The 20380-nt window shown below is 34.3% G+C and overlaps 1 long non-coding RNA gene across 2 annotated transcripts in view; it reads right to left on the reverse strand.

Moving 5' to 3' along the window:
* Positions 1–20380, reverse strand: part of LOC131756212 (uncharacterized) — a 202465-nt gene that overhangs the window by 98541 nt on the left and 83544 nt on the right. Inside the window, exon 4 of one of the 2 annotated variants that reach the window (XR_010840197.1) lies at positions 7590–7665. The exons of the other annotated variant lie outside the window; for it this stretch is intronic. This is a non-coding gene — a long non-coding RNA (uncharacterized lncRNA). Of the gene's footprint in view, positions 1–7589; positions 7666–20380 lie in introns of those variants that run through there. 2 annotated transcript variants of the gene reach the window in all.

Below are 20380 nucleotides of genomic sequence, written 5' to 3' on the forward strand. Positions count from 1 at the left end.
GTTACATGAAGCTCAAAGACCAAGAAAGAGTAACCCAAAGAAGATTATGCCAAGGCATATTATAACCAAATTGTGAAAGATCAAAAAAAGAAAAAGGAATTTTGAAAGCAGTAAGAAAAAAGAGACTCATCACATACAAGGAATGAGCCCCACTGACCCCAAGGAAATCAGCAGATTTCTCAGCAGAAACCTTGCAGAACAGGAGGGAGTAAGATGATATATTCAAAGTGCTCACAGAAAAATAAAATGCTGACCAAGAATACTATATCTGGCAAAAGCAAAGATGTCCTTCAGAAATATTCCCAAAAACAAAACCTGAGGGAGTTCATCACCACTAGACCTGCCTTACAAGAAATCCCAAAGGAAGTTCTTCAAATTTAAACAAAAGGACACTAAAGTAACAACATGAAAATATGAAATTAAAAAAACTCAAAGTAAACATATAGTCAAATCCTGAATACTCTAGTACTGTGATGGTGGTATAATAATCATTTTAACTTTATCATAAAAGTTAACAAAAGTATTAAAAGCAAATATGGCTATACTAATTTGCTAATGGATACAAAATATAAAAAGATCTAAAATGTGACATCAGTAGAATAAAAGGTGTGCTGGGGAGAGTAAATGTGCAGGTTTTTTCTTGTTTTCTTTCTGCAACTGAAGTTAAGGTGTTATCAGCTTAAAACAGACTGCTATAACTATAAGATGTCTTATGTAAACCTCATGGTAACCGCAAAGAAGAAACCTCTAGTAGACATACAAAAGAGAAGAAGAAATACAAAAGAGAAGAAGAAAGAAATCAAATCACGCCACTATAAAAAAAATCAGCAAATCACAAAGAAATATGCTAAGAGAGGAAGGGAGAAATAAAGGAATGACAAAACAGCTAGAAAACAATTAATAAAGTGGTGATAGGAGTCTTTACCTACCAATAATTACTCAAATGTAAATAGATTAAATTATCCTATCTATGGACACAGAGTGGTGGAACAGTTAAAACAAACAGGATCTAACAATATGCTACCTACAAGAGACTCACTTTAACTTTAAGAACACACATAGGCTGAAAAAGAAGGGAAGGTAAAAGATATTTTGCTAACTGTAACCAAAATAGAGCAGGGAGGTAATACTTTTATCAGACACAATAGATTTTTCAGTCAAAATCAGTCACAGGAAACAAAAAAGGTCTATATTCAATGACAGATGGGTCAATTCATCAGTAGCATACAATAATTGTAAATATATATACACTCAACATTGGAGCACTTAAATAAACAAAGCAAACATTAATAGAACTGAAGAAATAGATAGCAATACAATAATACAACAGGACTTTATTACACCTCTTTCATCAATGTCTAGACCATCCAGACAGAAAATCAATAAACAGCAGACATGAATAACACTATAGAATAAATGAACCTAATAGACACGTACAGAACAATCCACCCAACAGAATTAGAAAACTCATTCTGCTCAAATACACATGGAACATTCTCCAGCATAGATCATATGTTGGGCCACTACACAAGTCTTAACAATTTTTAAAAGATGGAAATCATACCAATTATCCTTTCCTTCCACAATGGTATGAAATTAGAAATCAATAACTGGAGGGAAAATGGAAAATTTACATATATGTGGAAATGAACACACTTCTGAACAACCAAAGAAAAAATCAAAAGGTATCTTGAGACAAACAAAAAGGGAAATAAAACATACTAAAACTCATGGGATTCAGCAAAAGCAGTTCTAAGAGGGAAGTTTATGGCAATAATCACCTACATTAAGAAAAAAGACAACCTAACATTATACCTCAAGGAAATATAAAAAGAAAAACAAATGCAGCCCAAAATTAGTATAAGAAAACAAAAATATAAAGAAAAAAGCAAAAAAATGAAATAGAGGTTAGAAAGACAATAGAAAAATCAATAAAAATAAAAGATGCTTATTTAAAAAGATAAACAAGACTGACAAACTTTTATCTAGACTAAGAAACAATAAGAAGGAACTCAAATAAAATTATAAATGAAAAAGAGATATTGTAACTGTTACAAAAAGAAATAGAAAGAATCATAAGAGATTACTATGAATAATTATATACCAACAAATTGGATAAACAATAAGAAATGGATAAATTCCTAGAAACATACAACCTACCAACACTGAATCATGAAAAGACAGAAAATTAAAGCACATTAATAACAAGTTAGGAGACTGAAGCAGTAAACGAAAACTTCTTCAAAGAAAAGCCCAGAACCAGATGACTTCACAGGTGAATTCTACCAAGCATTTAAAACTGAATTAATGTCAATTCTTCTCAGATTCTTCCAAAAGAACTGAAGAGAGGGAACATTTCCAAACTTATTTTATGAGACCAACATCATCTTGATAACAAAGGAAGTAAAAGACATTAGAAAAGAAAATTACAGGCCAATATTCCCAATAAAATACAAGCCAACCCTATGCAACAGACATTAAAAGAATCATCCACCACGATAAAGTAGGATTTATCACTGTAATGCAAAAATAGTAAGACAGTTCAACATATGCAAACCAACAAATGTGATTCAACATATTAAAATAATGAAGGATAAAAACCATATGATCGGGCTTCCCTGGTGGTGCAGTGGTTGAGAGTCCACCTGCCAATGCAGGGGACACGGGTTCGTGCCCCAGTCCGGGAAGATCCCACATGCCACGGAGTGGCTAGGCCCATGAGCCATGGCCGCTGAGACTGCACGTCTGGAGCCTGCGCTCCGCAACAGGAGAGACCACAACAGTGGGAGGCCCACGTACCGAAAAAAAAAAAAAAAACAAAAAACAAAAAACCATATGATTATCTCAATAGATAGAAAAAGTATTCAACAAAATTCAGCATCATTTTCTGACAAAAACTGTCAACAAACTTGATATAGAAGGAGTGAATGTCAACATAATAAAGTCCATATATGACAAGAACATCATATGACAGCTAACATCACATCCAATGGTGAAAAGCTGAAAGCTTTTTCTCTAAGATCAGGGACAAGACAAGAGTGCCCATTTTTACCACTTCTATAATTTTCAACTTTTCTCTATTCTTTTCAAAATAGTACTGTGGTTCCTAGACTGAGAAATTAAGAAAGAAAGAGAAATAATTGGCATCCATATCACAAAAGAAGAAGTTAAACTGTCTCTCTTTGTAGATGCCATGATCTACATAGAGATCTATATAGAGAAAACGCTAAAGACCAAAAAACTCTGAGAACTAATGAAAAAATTCAGTAATGTTACAGGATACAAAATTAATATACAAATGTCAGGTGCATTTCTATACACAAACAACAAAATATCTGAAATGAAATTAAGAAAACAATCCCACTTACAATAGTATGAAAAAGAATGAAATACTTAGGAGTACATTAAGCCAAGGAGGTAAAAGATCTGCACACTGAAAACTATCAGACACTGATGAAATAAACTGAGGCAGACACAAATAAAATGAGGAAGACATAAATGGAAAGATATCCTATGTTTGTGGTTTGCAAGAATTAATATTTTTAAACTTGCCAAATTATGCAAAGTGATCTACAGATTCAATGCAATCCCTATCAAATTTCCAATACCATTTTTCACAGAAATAGGAATAATATCATAAAACTTTCATGAAACCACAAATAGCCAAATGGACCACACACAGCCAAAGCAATCTTGAGAAAGAAAAACAAAGCTGGAGGAATTACACTTTCTGGTTTCAAATTATATTACAAAGCTCTCTATTAATCAAAACACTATGGCACTGGCATGAAAACACACACATAGACTGATGGAACAGAGAGCCCAGAAATAAACCCACACATTTATATTCAACTAATCTTTGACAAGGTCACCAAGAAAAATACAAAAAGGATAGTCTCTTCAATAAATGGTGTTGGATAACTACATGCAACAGAATGAATCTGGACTCTATTTTATGCCATATATAAAATTTAATTTGAAATGGATTAAAAACTTAAACGTGAGACACAAAATCGTAAGACTCCTAGAAAAAAATCATAGGGAAAAAAATCTCCTTTCTATTGGTCTTGGAAATGATTTTTGGATATGACACCAAAAGCACAGGTAACAAAAACAAAAGTAAATAAGTGGGACTACATCAAACTAAATAGTTTCTGTATAGAAAAAGAAACAATCAACAAAATGAAAAGGAAACCTATGGAATGAGAGGAAATATTTGCAAATCATATATCTTATAAGAGGTTAATATCCAAAACGTGTAAGGAACTCATATAACTCAATAGCAAGAAAACAAATAACCTGATTGAAAATGGTCAACAGACCTGAACAGACCAAAGAAGACATACAGATGGACAACAGGTACATGAAAAGGTGTTCAACATCATTAATCATCTAGGAAATGTAAATCAAACCCACAATCAAAATCACCTCACATCTATTGGGATAAGTAGTATTAAAAAGACAAGAGATAGCAAGTGTTGGCAAGTGTACAGAAAAAAGGGAACCCTTGTACTGTTTGTGGCAATGTAAACTGGTATAGTCACTATGAAAAACAGTGTGGAGGATCCTCAAAAAATAAAAAAATAGAACTGTAATATTACCCAGAAATTCTACTTCTGGATTATCCAAAGTAAATGAAATCAATATCTCAAGGAAATACATGCAATCCCATGTTCACTGCAGAATTATTCACAAGAGCCAAAATGTGGAAACAACCTAAGTGCTGACAGATAAAGGGATAAAGAAAACATTATATATTTGTAATATATGTATATGTCATATATTTATTGCATATTGTATATATTATATTTTATGTATAATATATAATTAAATAATATTCAGCCATAAATAAGGAAATCCTTCCATTTGTGACAACATGGTTGAAACTGGAGTACATAATGTGAAGTGAAATAAGCCAGATACAGAAAGACAAATACTGTAGGATCTCACTTATTTGCATTATCTAAAAAGTTGAACTCTGTAAAGCACTGTAGAATTTAAAGAATCCTTCTATTAAAAACAAATAAATAATTAATTAACATAAATTTAAAAGTTGAACTATTAGAATCAGAGAGTAAAATGCGGAGTTCCCAGGCCTGGTAGGCAGGGGAAATGGGAAAATGTTGGTCAAAGTGTACACACTTTCAGTTATAAAATGAACTAAGTTCTGGGCATTTAATGTACAGCACAGTGATTATAGTTAATAATACTTGAAATAATAATACTATGTATACTTGAAATTTGAAAAAATAGTATATCTTGTGCTCTCACCAAGCACAAAAATGAGATACTATGTGAAGTGATGGGTGTATTAATTAAAATTAACTTAATTGTAGTAATCATTTCACAATGTATACATATATTAAGACATCACATTGTACACCTTTAAGAGAAAATCATGTTGTACAACCTAACAAAATAAAATGAATAGCTGCTGAGAAAAAATAAAAAGAAAATCTTGCATGTTATTCACATAGTTCTAAGGCTGTCATCACCTGCACTTTTCTCTTCCTCTATTCACTCATGCTTTCTTTCTCCTCAGAATAACTCTTAAAGACAGCAGAAATCTTTTTGCCTCTGCTACTCTACTGTATGGCATAATAGGACTTGATTTTGAAACTTCCCTTTCAAATAGACATGTTAACTGTGGAAAGTTAAAAAAAAAAAGAAAGAAAAAGGACAGAAGTTTTAAAGGGAAAATAACTGGAAGTACTTGCAATATTAATCCTAATAATACTGTTGCCTTTTCCTTCCAAGTATTTCCCTTGCAATTCCATTGGGCTTCTAACTCATTAACAGTACCACTATAGCATTAATTTTACGGGTACAGAATGCTTTAATGTCAAAATCATATCAAAATGATGTTTTACCATCTGATATTCATTTCACACAACATAAAAATGAGCAAAGTGCCTATATTTACAGAAGATGAAAATAAATAAAATATGTTAAGAACAGCTTTTTGTTAAAATAATTGTGTAACAGAAAAAGATAAAACTTGTTACTTATAATTGATATATTTTTATAAGCTAAAATGATCAAATATTCTTCTGTAAGAAACCTCAAAACATCAGCTCTTAGTATTAAATTTTTTATTTTCCTGTGGGCTAGAAATAGCAAAAACAGGCTCTAGTTCTTTGTTTCACTAAAGTCATCCTTAGATAGTTGAAGAAAACACTTATTTTTGACATGAAATATGAAGAACTTTGCATATATTTAAAATGGTTTCAAGTTAAATACATAATTAACTTGAAGATTAGCCATTGTAAATTTATAGTATTTTATAAAATAAAAATGAAAGTAATTATTAGTAATTATTTCCTACTATTTTGGAAAAAATAAGATTGTAACCACATATGTCATGTCAGGGCTAAGAGCTGAACACAGTGAATAAACAATAATTTTCAAATTGTTTCGATTAAGTCTTCTATTCCCAAAGCTAATTAAGTGGGACTTTTGTCTTGATCTGAAGTATAATGTATTAAAACATGTTGACAGAGTCTGGAAAATGTGTAATGCAAGAAATTTATACATTTCCATGTAGTTATTGCTTTTTTTGATAAGCTTTGTGTAAAAATTAGCCTTAAAGAAAAACAAGGCCAAATTTGAACATTTTTTAATGTGGATATGTGGATGTTAACTCAAGTAGATATTTGCCTGTGTATTAGTTTTCTATTGCTGTATGACAAACTACCAAAAACTTAGTGGTTTAAAACAACGCATTTTTATAATCTTATAGTTCTTCATCCAAGCACAGCTTGACTGAATCCTCTGACAGGGTCTCTCATAGGCTACACTCAGGGTGTCCACCTGGGCTTTATTTTCACCTGGAGACATAAGTGAGGATGAACCAACTTCCAAACTGGTGGCCCTGGATTCTTGCTGGCTGTCAGCTAAAGGCTACCCTCGGCTCCTAGAAAGAGGTCTGCCATAATTCCCTGCCACGTGACCCTTTCTCTTGGGCAGTTTACATATTCAAGGCCAGCAGTACAATGGGAGCAAGACTGCTAGCAAGATAGTCTTACCAAATGTAATGTAATCGGAGGAATGACATCCTTTTTCCCATAGTCCACATGTTAAAAGCAAGTCACAGGTAAGGGTATTACACAAGGCATGAATACTCAAAAGTGGGAATCATTGGAGGTCACCTCAGGGTCTGTTTGCCACTGCAGTTTGCAAAAGCATATAATTTTCCAGATTAAAAACAAGCAGATATATTAGTAATTAGGCAGGAAGAGTTCAGAACATATAAAATGCTACCTGAAGAGGTCATACACTACAATGCTGTTCTGGGCACATCTTTTTTTTCAAATCACACCCTTAGCTTCAGTGAAATGGCCAATTATGGATCAGTGGTTATACCATTAAATGTAGGAGCTGAGTTTAGTCATTTATTCTACTGATTTATAGATAAATAGATAAGCAGATAGACACACGCATACCCTCAGAGTACCATGCTGTGGTAAACCGGTGCAACAATTGCCTCTAATTTATTCTTGTCTCCATGACTCTCTGTATCCCTCCCCCTTGCAAAATTCCATCCTGCACTGACCTTGTACTTGGCCATGTGACTTCCTCTGGCCAATGGGAGACAGTAGCAAAACTGGGGCTTGCTTTCTCTCCATTCTTGAAACTTGTCACCATCATGGAAACCTGGACTAGCCACTGTATGATGAGAGATACATAAACCCACTTGTTGCTGTTACCCCAGCCAACAGTCATTCAAACCTTAAAAGCAGAGCTGTTCACCAGACCTGCAGCTGACTGCAGATATATGAGAAGACCCAAGTTAAACCATCATAAGGACTTTCTTGCTGAGTCCAACCCAAACTGATGATGAATAGAATTAGAAGCTAAAAGAAATGTTGTTTAAATCCACTAGGTTTTATGGTTGTTAGTTAAGCAGCAAAATATAGCCAATAAATACATCTATTGATTATATCTAATAATTATAGACACACATATATATGTATACACACACAAAAATGTGTGTATGTGTGTATAAAACCCCAGGTCCATAAATATTTCTTGATACTGGTTGTATTTTAGGAGGAAGCTAAATAAAGTGAATATATTTTTATAAGTATTGCTTATATTACTAAACTATAATTTCCTGTTTTCTATTTTTTTTTAGCAACAAAACAACTGTTAGGACTGTGCCCAGCAAAGATCATTACTAAACAATGAAATATTTTGAAATAGGTTTTATTTCCTCTTTTTCTCAAGAAGGAATTGCTGATGCCTGATTGTAGTGAGCAAGTCTGTAATCAAACAAGTTCTAACAAGAATTATATTACTTCAGTCATTTTTAGTAACCAGGACATTACAGCTGCCTTTACGGTATGTAAGAAAACAACAATTTAATTAGCTATATTGTGGAAGGGGACACAGATAGAGATATTTTAAAAGATGCATATATCAAAGAAAGAAAAGTTGCTGTAGTTTTGTTTTTATGAGAAAAGGAGCTAAAATATACCTCTACTCTGACAGAAAGGAATTACTACTTCATCCTTTTATATTGATGAACTAAAAACAAAGATGTTTGTGGGTATTTTTGAAGTATGTTCTCAAAATAGTGAGGAGGATTTAAAAAGTTTTGCATATCATAAAAATGTTGGGACTTCCCTGGCAGTCCAGTGGTTAAGACTGTGTGCTTCCACTGCAAAGGGTGCAGGTTCAGTCCCTGGTTGGGGAACTAAGATCCCACATGCCATGTGGCACAGCCAAAAAAAAAAGTTGCTCTATGCCATTTAATTGACATTAGAATTTAAATAAATCCACACTGATTAAATTTAATAAATTTTCTATTTTTTTGTTATAATTTGTAAAACATACACTGTAATCTTAACTGCTTCTCTGTCTACTCATCGACAAAATACCTGGATGAAAGTGAAAGATCAATTATCTAGGTGTTTAAATGGTGAGCATATAAATGTAATAACTACATGTAAACACTTCAGGGAATTTTTTTAACCTAATAATTCCTGCCATCATATTTATTTAAAGATCAATAAGGGTCTTAAAATATAAAGTGGTTAAAAGATCCCCTACTTCCCAATAATCACCAAATCCCAAAGATCTTGTTCCCTAAGTATCCCTTGAATCTACTTTTTCTCTCCAATTCTCCGCAATTAATTTAGATCTGGTCCTCTTCACTTTTTGCCTGGATTACTGCATTGGCTTCTTAAATTGTCTCTTCCTCCTCTCTTGTTTCCTGATCTTTGGACATCACATTACAGGAAGGTAAAATTACTAGTAGTTAGTTGAATATACTATTTTATTTCATATCTTTATGCATATTTATGGGCTAAAATACCATTTATTATTATTCATTTTAATGAGTACTTATTCATTCTCAAAAACTTGGCCTAGATATTTCCTCCAATTATATTAAACGGTGCAAATGGTTTAATAAATTCTGCTCTCTTCTGAATTTATATCCTCTTCATTTTTCTGTGTGTATATTACACAAATTTTTATTGTCATGTAGGAGACTACTTTATTGATGATAATAGAAATCTTTTCAAAAACCACAGGTAAGCCCGAGCCTCAAGAGATTTTAGGAAATGGACAAAATAAATTAATAAATGTATCTTTTTCGACCTTAAGTTCACATTTCTTACATTCTTTCAATAAAATAAATTGCTAATAAAATCACATTCTCAGCAGATGCAAGAGACCCACAATTTTCCTTGGCATCTTCTTTGTCTTACTCTATGGAGTCTCATATCTCTTGCTCTCCAACCTCGGTTAAATTTTAACGTATGCTCCTTTAGAAACTCCCCTATTAAAAGCAAAATACAAACCCTAAATTTCTCTTATCATGGCTCTTCTTTGATCATGACCAGGAATACAAGACCTCTGCTGTTTAACCAAGTAACAACGTAGTTCTTTACATTTACTTATTCAATGAATATCTGTGGCGCACCAACAATGCATAGTAAGATAAGCTCCTCAACTTTCTGTACTTTAGGAAGATGCTTTTTATCTCATATGTGAGCAAAAAAAAAGGATGACATACCTTTTTTACTTTGAGATCTATCTTACACAAAGAGTTCATTATCAAGTTCAAGAACTCATAAATAAGAATTTTTAAATCTCTATAATTTTCCAGGTGATATACAGTTACTTTCTGGTCTGCCAATTCTAATAGCTCCTATCTTCTCTTCATTGCTGATAACTCATAATATCAAAGATGAACTAATTGCTTTTATATTTTACTTTTCTTCTTTTTAAATTAAAATTTTTATTTTGATGCCCAAATAATACATGGTATAAATAAGAAAGAAGCACATAATCAGTTTTTAGGAGCATGATGTGGATGCTCAAGAAATAATAATAATAGTTCTATTACTATTATATCTTTATCATAATTTAACTTCATGGAATAATAAGGATTTATCATTTAATTGCTCTATTAAATATGACTTACTAATCTGAACTTAAGGTAAGAGATATAGGTCAACAAAGAATCACAGAATTTTAAGGTTGAAAGAGACCACTAAGCCCAAATCTCTCATTTTACAGACATGGAAACTTAGGTCTAAAAAGAATACCTGATTTTCCAGTGGCCAAATAGTCCTTGGAGGACCAAGACTGGGAATTTCTGACTTCAGATTCAACTTTCTATTCAACTTTCTTTATTCAACTCCTTATTCAAACATATGTATATTTGCATTTTGATTAACATCACATGTATCATACGACATTTCTTAGTTACCTTGAATAGCGTTCTTCAAAGAGTAACCTTGCTTCCAATGAATTAAATACTAAAACCCAGCTATCAGTGTTCAAACCTTGAGGATTCCTCTCTGCATTAAAGCCTGTATGTGAGCTATCTGGATAACTGGTGATATCTCTCTGCTCTACTTTCTGTACCTCAGGAGATCCAGTAAATTCTTCTCTCCATTGCCCTGTCTCAGTCTTCAGAGCTTTGGCATTACACTCCATGAAGGCTGACAGTGCTTTGGAGGGATTTTTCTCATCTCATCCTCATTCTACAACATGAGGTTTTAATGATTGATTAAACAACATATTAAATATATGTGTGATGTAGAGTACAGTTCATATCATTGAATAACTACAATCTCATCGATATTAAGAATGTTAACTATTGATTAAGGTACTTTGGTATGTCAATTTGAGAAAAGCATCTGAAATCTCTTGCACAGTGAATTATTGTCTGACAAAACTTTCTAAAGTGAGAGAAACATATAGCTCTTGGTCCACAGAAATAGTGGTTTTTCCAATGAAGAAATTTTGATTTGACTATATGAATTAAATTAGTACAAAAATAAACGCCGTACCATTCTCATAGCAGGCAAGAATATTAGCTATGCCTTAAAGAAAATTAATGGAATATAATAAATCTCTTCCATTCTTTCTTCTTTTTTTTTCTTGTAGAAATAAACTTAAGAAAGAAACCTGAATGACTGCATGAAAATTCATGATGTTATTTTAATCTATAGGTAAATATGGCTATAAAAAATTTATGAAGAAGTGAAAAGTTTTTAAAAATTAGGGCTAAGCAACTTTTATAAACAAAACTGAATTTTTATGACACTAAATACTGTTATTTAACTTTTTCAACTATCTAAAATTATTTTAAATAAAAATTCTTTGCATATCAAAAAGTTATTTTCATTCTTCATTTTTTGCCATTAATTGACAACTACAATTTTGAAATAGCTAGTGTCTTTAAACACATCAAGTAATATCATAAACAAAATAGACCCTAATTTAGTTAACTTTTCAACAGCGTTTAAGCCATTCATAAGTAGTTCAAAGAGACTAATAATAATTGTGTATCTCAACTCCACACAATTCCTCTAGTCATTATTCTAAATTCCTTTATCCCCTGAACTTTCAAGTGAAAATTCTAATAAAAGTGAAAATTTTGAATGTGCTACATGTATTATACGGTATATCTAAAAATGAAAGAATGATTTTTGCCATACAAATGAAATTATGTACCAAACACTGTAATAAACAAAGGCAGCAAAATCAAAGCTCATGATTGACATAATTTTTCAAATTGACAACATTAAGGGTTTCTGGTGTCATCTCTTTGTGAGCAAATCTCTTTACACTTGAATAATTTAAATATTTTGGCAAGTACTTTTTTCTTCCTTATTTGACTTGTCACATGTCACAGATGATTGATTTTCATGCCGGCAATGAATGAATAAAATTCCACACCCAGAAGTCTGTGGCAAAGAATTCTTACCACATGAATATGATATTATTTAACAAATGCAAATAGATCATGTATCTTATTTATTTACTTACACAGCTTTCATCTATTCACTCAGTATTCATAGTTTTAGTTTGTGGCTGTCAGTGTCACTGAGATACATTAGTTTCACTTATTTAATTCTCAGATTCTATTCTTTTTAAAATTAATGTGAATAAAATGATATTATAACTTAGTATTGAAATGGATAACCTGTCATAAAACTTGTTTCAATCATCTTAAAATATTTTTCAGTAAAGCATTTGGGGCTGTATTTTCAGTAATCTGCTCATTGATTACATTCAACTACACATAATGCTAAACAAAGGAAATGAAATCCTGGCAACAAATTCTAAGGGACTTACCGAACTACAGTTTAGAAACAGTCACAGAAACAACAACAACAAATATATATATATTTATTTATTTATTTGCTTGTTTATTTATTTATTTATTTTACAAACTTGGGAATTATGTGCCTTAAAATCCTTTTTAACCAAATAAGAAATAGGGAACTAGAGAGATGAAATAACTTGACCAAAATCACCCAGCTAGTAAATTCTTCTCAAGTTGTCACTTTAAATTAATTATCTCCAAACCTTGCATTCTTTCTTCTAGAAAATTTAGTTGATCCCTAAGCTTTAGCTGTAATATGCCTTTAAACACATCAGGAGTAAATAATTGTTAACATTTCTACTAATTTCAACTACCACAGAAAACCTTATACAATATCACACTGTTCATTAAACCACATAGTTATGAATATGACACACGTGAATTTGAAATTCAGTGAAATTAATAACAAAAAGAATTTGTTTTGCCCAGTGTGACAGTTATACTTTGCAACGTAAGAAGCTACCCCAAATGCAGTAGCTTAAAAGAGCATGGACTTGAGGATATGAGCGGGGGAAGGGTAAGCTGTGACGAAGTGAGAGAGTGGCATGGACATATATACACTACCAAATGTAAAATAGATAGCTAGTGGGAAGCAGCCACAAAGCACAGGGAGATCAGCTCGGTGCTTTGTGACCACTTAGAGGGGTGGGATAGGGAGGGTGGGAGGGAGGGAGACACAAGAGGGAAGAGATAATGGGAACATATGTATATGTATAACTGATTCACTTTGTTGTAAAGCAGAAACTAACACACCATTGTAAAACAGTTATACTCCAATAAAGATGTTTAAAAAAACACAGTAGTGTATTATTTTTCACAAATCTTTGGTCTAAGTGGGTAATTCCTGTGCTGTTTTCAACTGTGCTCCTTAATGCTGCTGCCTCTAGCTGAGAAGTTGGCTGGGGTTGGGTTCATCTGCAACATTCAGAGTACGTGGGCCTCTCTCTAGGTGTCTTTTATCCTCAAGGAGACTAGATCAGGCTGAGCTTCCTCACATGAGATACCTACCTTACAAGAGAGTACAAGATCTAGTGAATGGCTCAGAAATTGCACAGCACAGAAATGTGTCATTTCTGACACATTCCATTAATCAAAGCAAGACCCAAGGCTACATTCAAAGGGGTAGAAAAATAGAATCCACCTTCCAATGCAAAGAGTATCACTGGTACATTGACCCAGGGATTTCAAACTTGGGCATAATTGTAATAACAATATTTGCTTTACAGCATGAATGCAAATGTACTCTATGTATTTCAAACTGGATTTCTGTGAGGTAAATTTTTCAATATATACTATGCAATTTCTCCTCTATATATTTCTCTCAATTGTGAGATGCCTTCAAGACTTAAACTAAGCTCTTTGTATTTTCCTTCCTTTTTAACTTCTTTGGTGACCTTTTCCACATTTACTTTTCTTGGAAAACTATAATGGTAACCTACGAATACATTCTATTATGTAGGTTAATGTCACTGCATCAAACCCTAAATGTCTAAAATTAGATTTATCCTAGAATTCCTAATCCTCAGTCAGTGCTACCTCTCTTTTTCAGGTTCGCTTTTGATTAATAACTCAGAATAGTGGTTTTAAATGTTGTTAGCAGATAAGCAATTTTTTTAAACAAAATCTATATAGAATCTCAATATATAAAAATATAAACATGGTAACTAGTATAAGTTTATTCTTAAGATAACATTTATTATCATTTCAATTAATGAGAAAATTGAAGCTGTTTAGAGTTAAAAGTTTAATAATCTTTTAAGATTATTAAATCATGGTTGCTACTGTACATTAACCTAACACCTAATGCCTTTCTTTTTATTTGTTTTGATTGCATAATATAGATAAAATCCTGATTCAAACAGATTAGCAGCTACAACTGCTAACTTAAAATTTCAAGATATTCTTTAACTTGACATAATGCTTACAAAAAGTATAACAGAAAAATGTGCGCTTCAAAGTTGAATCACTATCAATAATAAAATTGCTGGCCCTCCTTATAATAAATTTGAAAGGTAAGCAAAGTTATAATAACACAGAAATATCAATAAGACAATTTCAATCCTTGATTGGTTGAATTTGTGGTGTGAAACCTGCAGATATAGAGGATCAACTGTATTCAATGTATTACACCATTTTATATAAGAGACTTGAGCATTCTTGGATTATAGTGTCAGGGGGCTCCTAGAAACAATCCCTGGTGGATACCAACGGACAACTGTTTTCCATGGCATGGCTTGTATTCATTTATTGTTGATAATGATTATTCCCTGACATAGATGATCCTGAGTCTTGACTGGAAGTCATTCCACTAATTTGCCTAGAAGCAATAATCTGAAGAAGTAACTGAAAAAACAGTCCTTTCTTCTCTGTATTGTACTCAGTCAGAGTGCATCAGATGACAAATTTCTTTAATTGTATAGCTCTTTCAATTTAAACATGTGGGCACACATGGGTCTCTATGCACACACAGCAAATACCTTTTCCTAACCTGTACTAATGGCAAAAAGTTCTCACCTGTTGTTGGGAAAACTGGTAAACTAGTCCTGTTCAGGCTTCAGAGGCAGAAGTAGGCCTCTGACCGCCTTGTGACCCTGCCTGGACTGTGTGCCTGCTTGCACACCTAACAACTGTTACTAACAAGTCAAGCAGCATGTACAATAAGAAAGGGAGTGGGTCTTGGAATTTCTTGAGCCCTGGTGACCTGGCCAGCCCCCCAGGGTCTGGAAAATCTTGTGACTCACATGGTGAAATCAACAGCATTGTTAATATTGAACCAGAAATGCATTTTTGCATGCAAACTGATGATATCTGTTTGCAGCCTGGGATTATAAACAGAAGCCCCCAGAACTACAATTTGAAATCTCACCCATGGGGTGGACTCACTGCCCGGGACCTTCCCACTGGGACTGCAGATTGCTGTTCAAGGGACTTCGCAGCGCTGCTTGGATCTGGATGTAGCTGCTTCCCCAATTTGGTGATGTATAAACCTCTGTCTTTACTATTCTTTTCTAGTTATACTATTCTTTTCTTAATCGGTATACTGTAATCTTTGTTAATTCAATAAACTCTCTCTAAATTCTTGTTTAACTGAGTTGTTATTTTGCCAGCAAATCCTATGAACCTTGAAACCGAACATAAGGCTTTCGGCAAAACACCTGTCCAGTATAACATTCTTCAGACCTATCACAGAATAAAAATTGGATAAATCAAGATACTTCCTGAGTCCCTATGTAAAAATCAAAATAAAATAAACAGAAACCTCAACTAAATAGAATCAGGAGACCAGAGGGGGAGCTCTCACACCCTGCAATGATAGCAGAGCCCAACAGGAAAAAGAAACACTTCCCTTCTTTCCTGGCAGGACTTAACCAATGAAAAGCCATGAACTCTTTGTTTACTCTAGCCCTCCCACTTCCTTCTCCTCTCTATAAAAGTGTTCTCCATTCCTTGCTGTGTGGAAACTTGCATGTGGCTCAACATGGTTACAGACCTTGAACTGCAATTCTCTGTTGATCCTGAATAAATTTCTCTTTTCTGGAGAAATACTTTGCTGTCTGTTTCAGGTAAACATTTTGATGGCCTGTAGAGGAAACAGAGAAGACCCCAAAGGCTCTGGGCCTGGTGAGCAAACAGGTGCAGTTCCCACAATTGAGCTCATTGTCACTCAATGCTTTTCTCGCTGAGCCTAGAGTTTGAATGTACATCTTTCTCTTGGATCCAAGCTCACATCCTCTTGTTTTTGAAACTCTTCAGGCTTTATTTGGGATCAATTTTAAGGTTCCATCTTTCTGGTTAAGGTATTATTCTGTATACAAATGCTCCTTTGGCACTTTGGTCTGATTTTGAGATCACTGTTTCATCCAAAGCTGACTGAGAAGCCAGTGGCCTATTCCTTCCAGAACAGGGACTGCTTCACAGAATCTGTGCCAATTCAGCTATGCACCCACTCCTTTGGAATAGGGGTTGTTTTCTGTAAACTAGCTGAAAAAGCCTTTGGCTTGGATATTTCCTTAGAATTGGCTAGTATTAGCTTGCAAGCTGCTTGAGTTGAGCTATTTGAAATGTTTGAAAATTGTTCTTAACTCTAGAGAAAAACGTCTGAGAAATGGCATCCCAGTTATTTAAATTTTTAAGGGCACCCACAATACAGCCTATCTTACGTTTGAAAACCACTGTCCTTCTTCATGTGCATTTATAACAAAATGTACCAATGTGACCAAAACAAATTTAGAATATCAGTGGTCATTATGGGGAACTTTTGAAACCCCCAAACTTAATTTCCTTAAAACTGAATTGTATTAAATAACTCAAAACTTTCTAGAATTGACTCGTATGCCTATTTTGATTGGTATTTTGAGGCTTGCAAAAGTTATCAGGAGTCTAAAATTGCATATTTGAAAAATAAGATTTTTAAGATCCACGGAGTCAAACAAACTATTAAAGAAAGATAAAATGGGTCTTAAAGACTCTGCCTCTTCTTCCTAGGTTTCTTTTTCTCAAGCTCCACCTCTGGTGCCATCTTGTCTCTCTCCCATGGCTCCTTGTGGTTAGATTCTGACTTTGGTGCCATCTTTTTCTTCCTCTTTTACACTACCTATGCCTCCTCTATACCCGCTGGTCATGCATACAAATTATCTTGCTGAACTTCCCCTTTTTTTCTGAAACTCTGCCCAATACCTTTTCCTCTAAATTTGTCAGAAACTGTCCCTTTAAATTAAGCCTTCTGGGGGACCCAGAAGCTAAACCCTTAATTTCTTATGTATCCTGGACTAATGCTGAACTGTGAGCCATAGTCAAAGACTTTCCCAAAGTAACCCATGATCCTCACAGATTTGCTGAGGAATTTAATACAGTCATCCAAATTTATCAACCCAGTTTCTCTGACTCATATCAGCTAGTTCATATGCTTGTCTGTGAAGGCCACGCCCAGTACTGGATGGAAACTGTTAATCGGAAAAGTCCTGAAAAGTTTCTAGAATTACAAATGGGAGACAAGCCCACTAATTTATTATATGATCCAGGCTCAGATAATCCTAAGTGACATCTTTGGGCAATTCCTAGGGCTTTTCCAAAGCCCATTGATTGGAATAAAATTTAGGCTTGAACACAAAAATCTGATGAATCTGTTCATGACTACTACAACTGACTTCAGATTATTTTTAAATTCTGGACTTTTTTCAGATGTTGATTCCACCCAGGTAGCTTTTAATTCTATGTTTATTAATGGGCTGAATGAGGACCTTTCCCTTCTAGTAAAAAGGACCAGGATGGAATGGAAAACTATGTCCACTCCAGATGTAGTTCATCTGGTAAACCAGCTCTTTCCCACGCTAGATGAGTCACCTAAAAAGAAGAATGCCAAAAGTCTTCATCTTCAACTCAAGCAAATGAATGCTCCTAAGTGAAAACAAAACCCTCCTACTTTCTGCTATTATTGCAAAGAGCCAGGACATTGGAAAAGAGATAGTTAAAAATTTAAGCATTTTAGGTGCCTTCAGCCTTCTAACCAGCCTTTCCAATGTCCTCCCAATTCTCAATGATGGGGCTCCTAGGAAGTACAGCAGCTCTTCCCAATTGTCCCTCTTATTTGACTTGGAAAAACATTTCTCCAGACTGGGGATGGATCTTTTCCAGTCCTAATTGGCACCAGAGCCACACTCTCAGTGCTCAACCCCAGTACCATAAAACTCCCCTGCCTATGAGTGTTAAAACAGCTCAAATAGTGGGAATCTCTAATGAACCTCAAGTGGTTTCTGTCTATGGACCTATTTATTTTGTTTAGGCCCTTTGAGAAATACACACTCTTTTCTCTTTGGTTTCTCTACCCCTACCCATTTATTAGGCTGAGACGCCTTAGAGAAGTATCATGCTGGAATTTCTTTCTCCCAAAAGGGGAAATAAGTCTAGAATTTGACATTAATCATCAAAGTAATGAACCAGGTGAATTAAATGACCCTTTGACTTTTTCTTGTTGTTGTTCTATTTCTGAGAGTACTAGAGCTGATTCTGGAAACAGTCACCATTTATCACTGTCAAATCAGCTATCATCTCCCTTCTGAACAAAATCTCCACCTAATATTGGTGAAACTCACAGCATACCTCCCATCTAGATTCAAATAGATCCTTCAAAACTTCTTCCCAGAATTAATCAATACCTTATAAGTAAAGAAGTCCTTCAAGGCATAAAGCTCAGAATATTACAAGGCTCAAGGACTCATTATCCCTAGTACTAGCCCTTGTAACACTCCCAGTTTACTGGTGAGAAAACCTAAGGGCCAAGGGTGGAAGTTTGCCCAAGACCTCTGGTCAATAAACAACATTGTTATGCCTTGAAACTGTTGTTTCTAACTTTTTTACGCTACTAACATCCATTCCCACTGGTTGCAAGTTATTTACTGTAAATGATTTATGCAGTGCATTCTTTAGTATTCTAGTTGATGAAACTAGCCAATACCTTTTTGCCTTCACTGGGAAGAAAAACAATTCACCTGGACAGTAATACCTCTGGGTTTTACTGAGAGTCCTTTTCATTTCTCACAAATCCTGAAGGCTGATCTGAATGATAGAGTTCCCTAGGGGTCTTATTTTGTTGCAAAATGAGGATGATTTGCTACTTTGCTCTCCTTCTCAAGCCTCCTCACAGGAAGCCAGCATCCCATTGCTAAAGCTTTTAGACTTAAAGGGCCAAAAGCTCGCTAAAGAAGAATCGCAGTTTGTCCAAACCCAGGTTTGATATTTAGGGCATCTGATATCAGAACAAGAACTGATATCCAGATAGATCCAGATAGAGTTCATGATGTCTTAAGTTTCCCCAAATCTAAAACTAAGCAACAACTGCAAGGTTTTCTTGAGCTAACAGGTTATTACTAAAATTGGACTCCAAATTTCTGTCTTATGCCTAACCTCTGTATACTTTACTAAACAATGCTTCCAACCCAGTTTTATGAGGAAAACCAAACAACATAGCTTTCAAGGCCTTAAAGGAGAGTTTGATGAATCCACCTACCTTTAGGCATCCCAATGATAAGATTTCCTTTTTCATTTTTTATATGAAAATGAAGGGAATATACTTGGGGTACTCATTCAAAAACACAGGCACCACCATTGATCCACTGAGTATTACTTCCAGCAACTGGGGTCTTGTGGCATGAGGAAAACCCCTTTGGCTTAGACCCATTATTGCCTTTGCCCTTTTCATTAAGACCACCAAGAAAATCATTATTGCATCCCCTTTAACCATATTTATACCTCATGCACTAGAAGCTCTCCTTAATTCTCATCATACTCAATATTTCTCAGTCAGCTGCCTTACCTCCCATGAAGTCCTTTTGTTAACTGCTTCTCACATTACACTGTAAAAAACCTTAACCCCACTACTCTTCTCTCCTCCATCACCAATGAAGTCTCTCATGATGGACCACCTCCTGACTCCTTGTGATGATCTACAGGAAATTCCTCTGGATAACTCTGACTTGTCATGGTTCACTGTTGGTTCTTATTTAAAAGGTGACAATGGGAAATATTGTGCTGGGTATTTAACTGGCACTCCTTTTGATGTTGTTGAGGCAACATCTTTACCTATGGCTACAACCACCCAACAGGATAGAGTATATGCTTTTACGTGGGCTTGTACTTTAGCCAAGGACAAAAATACAATATTTATACTAATAGTAGATACGCTTTCAGAGTAGCTCATAATTTGTGAATGTCGTGGAAGCAATGTGCTTCCTTACTTCCAGTGAAAAAAATTTA

This window comes from Kogia breviceps, chromosome 4 (assembly GCF_026419965.1).
Source record: "Kogia breviceps isolate mKogBre1 chromosome 4, mKogBre1 haplotype 1, whole genome shotgun sequence".
In the NCBI taxonomy this organism is placed as follows: domain Eukaryota; kingdom Metazoa; phylum Chordata; class Mammalia; order Artiodactyla; family Physeteridae; genus Kogia; species Kogia breviceps.